Here is an 8,697-nt window from a genome sequence, read left to right as displayed (position 1 = left end):
GTTTAATTTATTCCCTTTTGTTCGTGCTTTCTCGGTAATTTGACAGTTCAAATTAGGCAGTCATTTTGGTTTTTCGCATTATTGAACTCAATGCAGAAAAAGATGTATTTTGTTTAAAGATTTACAAAGAAATTAACAATCAAAAGTAATTAAAAATATTACTAGTGGTTTTTATAATTCATAAGTAATATATGTGCGTGAAAATGTATCCATTATTGGTTTGGGTACAGATGAAAATACACTAGCATATTTTTAGAAATTTGCAAAAAATAGCATTTTTTAAAGTGAATTTGTGGAAAAATTTGTGAACCGATTTTTATAAAATATGTTTTAAAACAAAGTTCGATAATTTAAGCATACACGCGTGTTTAAAATTTTCCATTTGGTTCTCTCGTTTAGGTACGGTGAGCCAAAATTAACCGGCGCGATACTAAACACAACCCCATTTAAGTCCAGAGATTGTGGCGGATGTTCCAACTTCGATTTCACGTTATACAACAACCATTCCTTCACCAATACAGAAGTGTGCTTCGGATCATTGTCTTGAGTCATGATAGGCTCACCTGGCAAATCAAGTTTCTCGAGATTTGGGATGTAGGTGTCCTTATACATGTGTTTATCCATTATTCCATCRATAAATCTTATGTGTCCGACACCACTAGTCGCCATACAACCATACACCATCACAGATCCTCCACCATGCTTAACGGCGGGAACAATATTTTTTCATTGCAGGGAAGTATTTTTTTTATGCCAGACTTTGGTGTGACCATCGTTGGAGAAAACATTAAATTTACACTCATCGGTGAAAATGACACGTTCCCAAAAGGTTGGATCAGTTTGGTGGATGTTTTCGTATTTTTTTGCGTAGCTAAGCCGCTTAGTGAAATGAGCTTTCTAAAAAACTAGCGCAAATACCGCAAGATTTTTTTTGACAACCTAATATGTATAGTTGACGCTGACTTATAGTTTTAAAGATATTTGCATTTAAAGTTAAAAAATTTAAATCTTTTAAATTGATAATTTGAATATTGTGAATAGCATTTTCACTTATATTATGCACTTTTCACTTACTAACACTTAACTGTAACGTTTTTATATTAATTTTTTAAATATTTATTGCAAATAAAGCTTTATTTTAATTATTTTGTTTTAGTTAAATTCACGGCATTTGCACAACAGGAATAGGGTTGCATACTAGCAAATAAATGGTATTGCCATATCTGCCTAGTTGTCAACAAAAGAAAATAAGCAAAAACTTTTATTGGAGTATACATAAATGAAAAACGCCAAAAATCTTTAGCAATTTCTTATAAAAGAAAAAAAGTTGCAGAAAGGAGTTCTACACGAAAGAACTATGAACACCCCGGTGTTGGATCGACCAGAGTTATTTTTTTTTTTTAAGCGCGCCGGAAGGCCGCCAGTACAACGTCCGGAGTGTTTAAGGGTACCCGCTGCCGACAGCCTTACTCCACGGATCAAACCAATGGGTTGATCAGCGCCCTGAGAATGCTAAGCATTTTCAGTACCAATTGGCAGTGTGGAATGGACACACTAACCACCTTGGTCGGGTTCGAGGCTCATCTAAAACCTCTGCCGTGCTTTGGGTCCGGCACCCGGTTGCAATGCAACTCCACATTCAACTGACGAAGTCAGTTCTTCCCGCATTTGGGTTTTAACCACAACCACCACGATACTCCCCGAGGGGCTAGTCCGTATGAGCAGGTTGGAGTTACCTCCAAGGGATCCTGCTCCCCGTGGTACCAGAATTAAGTCTCCGGTCAGACCTCGTAGCCGAAACTACTACCAGTTGAGCTTCCATACGTCTCTGGACTAGTGGCCAGGGGTTGGACCGCATACGTACATCACATACACACACCAATCATACAAATCTAACTCTAATTTAGAACTAACCGCCTTCGCCGCTTAAATAATTCACGCGCAAACAACCCTAACTGGTCGGTATTCCGACTAGTGGAGATCCCGCCACTAACATCTAACTGTCCATCAGTCCAGCTAATCCCCATACCACCCAGATCCCTAATGTCCGAGTACATTGGGCACTCCGCAATTAGATGCGACCAATTTTCGACCCTGCCCTATCCGATAGGTGCCTCTGATGCAAAAACGCGTTCAGAGGCCCATGCCCCGTAAGCAGAACACCCAGACTCGGACAAAATCTGAAGTCTGGGTTATCCTCAAACCTACTCCTAATCCTATCATCTAGGAGCCTCTTGCTCCCTAGATATCCCTCCCTCTCCACATCATCGTTAGAAATCCAATCGTTCCGCAGCAACGACACACTCAAACCCCTTCTTAACCTCAATGCAACCGCTCGCTGTATGACAATTAGGTCAAGCGGGGGTGGAACTTAAAAAACCTGCATCGCATCCGTTGAGACGGTGCGACATACAGCAAACACGCAAGCGTTATACAACGCTGGATTGAGAGGAGTTTTTGAGACCCCCAGACAGTCGTGGCTGCCTCCCACTATACAGGGGCTCCATATGTGGCATAGGCCACAAACAAGCCACGATATATGGTGCGGACAGCACGACGTCCGCGACCCCAATCGCTCCTAAAAATTCGGAGTATTTTGCAACGGTTGCCTGCAGTCGGTTTTTTCACATACGTTAAGTGTGGAGTAAAACACATCCTTTCACTCATGGTCAACCCCAGATATTTGACTTGAGTCACATATCTGATGCTGAGCCTATTCACACGGACAATCCGTGGACGAACCGGTGACAATCTGCCCTTAAGCAGCATTGTCACCGTTTTTCCCCTCGATATGTACACCACCACACCTACACCCCAAGTTTTCACGGCTTCTAAGAGATCTCCTCCCGCCCGCTCTAACCCAGACCGCGAGCGACCTTCGACCATAAGAAGAGTGGCTCGAGCTGGCCGATATGCGAAGGACATACTTGTTAATATTTTCCCAACGACATCCTGAACATAAAATCAAGCACCCTCTATATGCGTCCTTTCCGAAACCCAAACTGCCTATCCGACCACATACCTCGCGTTAGCTCCTGAAGCCGTTCCACCATGACTCTTTCCAGCACTCTTCCAAGTACTGGAAGGAGACTGATGCCCCGATAAATTCGAGGATCGCTCCTGATCTTATGGGGGGACTTCAGGAGAGGAACAACCCTGGCACTTTTCCACTCGCGTGGAAAGTATCCCTCCCAGACGGACTTATTAAAAATGACCTCAAGTTATTCCGGAATGAACTTCCACAAGCTTTTACACATCTCTCCGTTCAAACCATCAAAACCTGGGGACCGTTTAGACCTAACCAGGCCAAAGGCGTATCCCAACTCCCCATCATCTAATGGAGGAACAGGCACCCCTTGTGCTTGAGGTACCTGCACCTCCGACCTAGAAAAGAACGCACCTAACAGAACCCCGGCACACTCTCTGCACGACGATAACATAGTGTCACCGACGCGAAGGGAGGTGACATCCTCCCTTCTACGACCCCGGCAGATCCTATAGACCTGACCCCAGGGGTCGTTCCTATTCTCTCTCACAAAACTTCTCCAATCTTCCTCTTTAACTTTAACTAGCATCTCCAAACAACGCTTCCCTATCCGCACAACTAAATTCATACCTATACTGGGATAGCCTCTCAGAATTGGACCGTCGGGCGCGTTGAAACCTTTGCCTCAATCGCCTGACAGTCCTCTTCAAGGTTAGCTTACGCGTTCACCATTTAATTTTGCTAACTCTAGAACATTCATACCTACCAAAAACCCTATCATTCACCCCCGAAACTACCTCATAGAGACGAGCAATTTGCTCGTCCACCCCCAACTCCTCAAAAACCCTAAGCGGTATTCCCAACACTACATCCCTAAAAGAGAGTCCATATTAGTTCCAGTCAATACCAGAGATCCGCCATCGCCGCAATGGATTCTCATAAGGCAAGGGAGAGGATTGAGGGGTAACCATAATTTGATTCAAATTATGATCACTCAATCCCCACCCTCCCTTAACCTTCCATCTAACACTGAAAGCCGTACATGCTGCCTCATTCATAAGCGTCAGCGTAAGTGGGGCTTAGCAACTTCGCAAGCAGTTTTCCAAACAACGCTTGGCGAGTCGCTTATAAAACGGTAATGGAGAAACTCCGCACTGGCGACAAGTGCCAGACAATCGAAAAAATAGTTTCGGTACTCTTCCCTATCCGACCCACTCCATCAGGAGATCGTGAGAGTACCACAAACCCCAAACACAGTACTGTATGGTTGTAACACTGGATGTAAAAAATGCCCTTAACTTGGCATCCTGGCATAGTATATTGGTTGCACTAAAACGCTTCTCCGTGCCCCTATACCTTTATAAAGTCATTGGTAGAGTACCCCAGGGATCTGTATTTGGTCCGCTACTCTGGAATGATGAAGTACTTTGACTGAAGGTACCTAAAAACTACCACATCATTGGGTTCGCAGACGATATCACTGTTGTGGTTATAGCAGAATACATAGACAATATAGTTAGGATTACCAATAGGACAAAAGCGTTAATAAGTGATTGGCTTGAAATTAACGGACTGAACCTAGCGGAGAGCAAGACCAAATCTGTACTCATTACTGGCAGAAAAGTCCGTGAAGTTGCTACGTTCAAATCCATTTATTCATAAAATAAGAAAGTGGTTGTAAACAAGCAAAAAATTAGTGTTACCATACTTTGTAATGGAATAAAAATAAGAAAAAAGAAAGTTTATGACGTCATAACTAAGTTTATTATCGTGTGATGAGTAAAATCTTCCAGAATTCTCATTATCTTGTTAAATCCGGGTGTTGGATCGGGCAAAAAGTTCAACGCAAAAGAACTGAGCACGCACAGGTGTTGGTCCGACAAAGGGTTATTTTTCTGAAGCGCGGCCGCTAATGTACAAAGGAATTCTATGCGAAAGACTAATGTGTCATATATTTCCTGTAATTGGGGTACTATTTGTATACTTTATTTCTTTTAGTTCTTCTGTAAAATATGAACGTACGGTAGCACTGATTATTAGTTAGAATGCAACCCTTTTATTGCTGTGCGGACAAAAGTTAAATAGTAAAGCAAATATCTCAAAAACCATAAGTCAGCGGCAACTTTAGACATATTTTTTCTTAATCTGGAGGACCTCTTCTATCCGCACATATCCATTTTAACCGCGAAATCTAAAATTTAACCATTTACTGTAAAATAAATAACTGGACACGATTTAGTGACGTGTTAGGGGATGTAAAAGTGAAAATAAAAGTTAAATTGGTTGGGATTTATAATAGCGTCCCCCAATTGGGTCGGCTTTAGTATACCATCCCACGATTCCGTGGTTAAAAGTGGTATAGTTGGATAGGGCTGATGTGCCAGATTAAGAAAATATTTAATTCTTTTCGCCGCAAACTTATAGTTTTCGAGATATTTGCATTTAAAGTTGAAAATTTTGCAAATTTTATTTTGCAATTTCTCGATTTCTAGTATTTATTTATTTCATATTATGCACTTACACTTCATTACATTGTTTCTACATATTTATTTTTGAGTGACTATTTAGTTATTTGCTTAAAATAAGCATTTTATATTGTACATAATTTTCATTTCATGCACATATAACAAAAGCGTTCCTTGTTGACAGATAATAAGTGTTGCCATAATTACACATTTATCAAACGAATAAAAATGAAAACCTCGGTGGTGGATCGGCCAGGGTTATTTTTTTTGAAGCGCGGCCGAAGGCCGCCAATGCCGAAAGAGGTGGAACGCGAATGGACTAATGTTTACCCTGGGGTTGGATCGGCCGGGGTTTTTAAGCGTCGCTGAAGGCTGCCAATGCACAAAGGTAATCTAAAAGTTATGTGTAATAGGGTATATCACCCTCTTTAAACATTTTCTATAACATTGTTGTATTGTTACAACTAAGCAATATACCGTTTCTTTTTTCCCGTTTTGTAATAAGTTTCATATTCATTTCATTTGCATTCCGCGATTGGATACAGGCAAATCCGGTTACAAATTTAAAGTGTATAAAATTTAAAATATATATAAATATATAATAATAAAAAGTTAAGTAGTATTTTAAAAAATGAGTGCAAATTCATCAGGTAAGTAGTATAAGTTTTAAATTGATAAAAATATAACTTAAGGCATTTAAATAAATTGTGTCGGAGCGTCAACCAGTCGAGGTGTTATAAAGCGAACCAATGTGCTCAAAGCGTCGGAAGTGAAATCAATGTGGAATATTTTAAAAATAATCCAAACATTTGATTCTAAAGAAAAAAGTATTTCCTTAGCCGAAGAACAAGGTTTGATTTTAAAATCTAAAAATTGCCGTACTCATAAAGTGCCAATGACGCTGTCATTAAATAAAGGTAGCACTGTTGGGATGTTCCAATGCCGGAAAGATGGTTGTCGGAACCGAACTGCGTTGGCAAGTTCCAGCGATACTTGGTTCGACAATGTGAAAATTCCACTCCCGCATGTATTTTATCTAATGTATGCGTATGCATCTCATTGGTCGCATGMGGAAGTCAGGAAAAACAGTTTTATCAGGGAACCAGTTTTATCTAGCGCTACTATATGTGACTGTTATATTTACTGCCGCGAAGCTGTAGCATTATACCAGGTTGACCAATAGGTAGCGGTAGGTAAAATTGGTGGCCCTAGTAAAACTGTTCAAATAGATTAAAGAAAATTTGGGAAGAGGAAATACAACAAAGGTAATAATAAAACATAATTTTTTTTATGTAATTAAAATATCTTTTCTTCTTTTAGGGCGGTGAGTCGAAGGCCACTGGGTTTTTGGGATAATTGAGGATGGGTGTGACGATCTTAGGCTGGAGGTATGTCCCGGCAATGTCAGGTCTGCTGAGGTGCTCATACCTTTGATAGAGAAGCACGTGGCAAAGGCAGTATTTATATGTATTGATTGGTGGAAGGTATACGACTGTCTGTCCAGTCACGGGTATGAGCGTTGACGGGTTAATTACAGCGACCCCGATAATCCGTTTGTCGCAGAGGACGGGACCCACACTCAACACATCGAGTCCCAGTGGCGCGTAATTAAACGGTTTTTTATTGAAGACAATTGTAATAATTGTGATGATTTTTTCAATTAAATTTTTGAATGTATTTGGAGGAAAAATATTGTAAATAATCATCAATATTGTAAATAATATCTTTTGTTAAATTATTAGATGCAATTACACATAAATATAAGCCTTAGAACTTTTTTTTATTATAATGGAAAATTTATTTCAGATCTTATTTGTTTCCTGCGTTTGAGTTTTCATATTCATTTTTATTCGTTTGATAAATGTGTAATTATGGCAACTCTTATTATATGTCAACAAGGAATACTTTTGTTATTGTGCATGGAATGAAAATTGTGTAAAATATAAAATGCTTATTTTAGGCAAATAACTAAATAATTACTGGAAAAAAAAATATGTAGAAACAATTTAAGGAAGTGTAAGTGCATAATATGAAGTAAATAATTACTAGAAATAGAGAAATTGCAAGATAAAATCTGCAAACTTTTTTACTTTAAATGCAAATATCTCGACAACTATAAGTTTGCGGTGGAAACAAGTATATATTTTTTAATCTGGAGCATCATCCCTATCCAACCAAACCACTTTTAACCCCGAAATCGTGGGATGGTATACTAAAGTAAATAATTTTAATTCTTCAATATTTAACTTATTGTTATTGTAATATATTTACTTAACAATAAAGAAAGAGCTACAAACTGTCAAATAATGAGTATTACCATACTAATATGTTATATTTAAACAAACCAACAAAAATAGATTAATAAAAAGGTATTTAAAGCGGAAATGATAAACCCGGGTGTTAAATCGACTAGGCTTATTTTATTGACCGAAGGCCGCCAACACGAAAAGGAGTTTTATGCGATAAAAATTGACACACCCCGGTGTTGTACCGAACAGGGTTGTATTTTTGAAGCACTGCCTAACTTGACACACTTCATTGGCGGGAATAGACAGATTTTTTGCAATAGAAAACTGCAAAAAAAAAATTTTTTTTTTGTTATAATCTATTTTCTTTATTTCTTTTAGTTCATTTACAAAAGATGTCGACAAGACAACACTGATTATTTGAAAGACTGCAACTGGATTTAAACAATAAGTTCAATATTAAATATAAATTTTAAATTTTTGCACGATATAATGTAAAAAAATGTGTAGTTAAAGTTAGTTAATTAACATAAAAATGAAAGATATAAGTGTAAAATCAATTTTAAATGCAAAAAATACGTAATTCAAATAGTGGTAATTTTCAACTTTAAACGCAAATATCTCGAAAGCTATTGGTTTCCTGCGCCTGTATATATTCTTAATCTGGAGAACCTCCTCAATCCGATCAGAACCATTTTATTTCCTCGGACCGTATTCTAAACTTTTCCCGAAAATATGTACTGTGGGGAGCAAAACCTTCAACATCTTTATTGAATTTTGGTCGCATTCAGTCCTTATAACTTTTTTTCTACTAGCAGTAGCGGCAACCTTCTTCTTCTTCTTGATTGGCGTACCCACCGCTTACGCGATTATAGCCGAGTTAACAACAGCGCGCCAGTCGTTTCTTCTTTTCACTACGTGGCGCCAATTAGATATTCCAAGTGAAGCCAGGTCCTTCTCCACTTGGTCCTTCCAACGGAGTGGAGGTCTTCCTCTTCCT

The 8,697-nt window shown here is 38.9% G+C and overlaps 1 protein-coding gene across 5 annotated transcripts in view; it reads left to right on the top strand.

The window, feature by feature from the left end:
* The window catches only part of LOC108972981, a 53,882-nt gene that overhangs the window by 3,733 nt on the left and 41,452 nt on the right, over positions 1 to 8,697 (top strand). The window contains exon 1 of one of the 5 annotated variants that reach the window (XM_018939945.1): positions 405 to 594. The exons of 3 other annotated variants lie outside the window; for them this stretch is intronic. The gene's annotated coding sequence lies outside the window, so the exon portion shown is untranslated. Of the gene's footprint in view, positions 1 to 404; positions 595 to 5,712; positions 5,840 to 8,697 lie in introns of those variants that run through there. One more of the 5 variants, XM_018939946.1, reaches the window with a different exon arrangement.

This window comes from Bactrocera latifrons, unplaced genomic scaffold, assembly GCF_001853355.1.
Source record: "Bactrocera latifrons isolate USDA-ARS-PBARC rearing strain unplaced genomic scaffold, ASM185335v1 scaffold_440, whole genome shotgun sequence".
In the NCBI taxonomy this organism is placed as follows: Eukaryota; Metazoa; Arthropoda; class Insecta; order Diptera; family Tephritidae; genus Bactrocera; species Bactrocera latifrons.
This window is presented reverse-complemented; position numbering and strand designations above follow the sequence as displayed.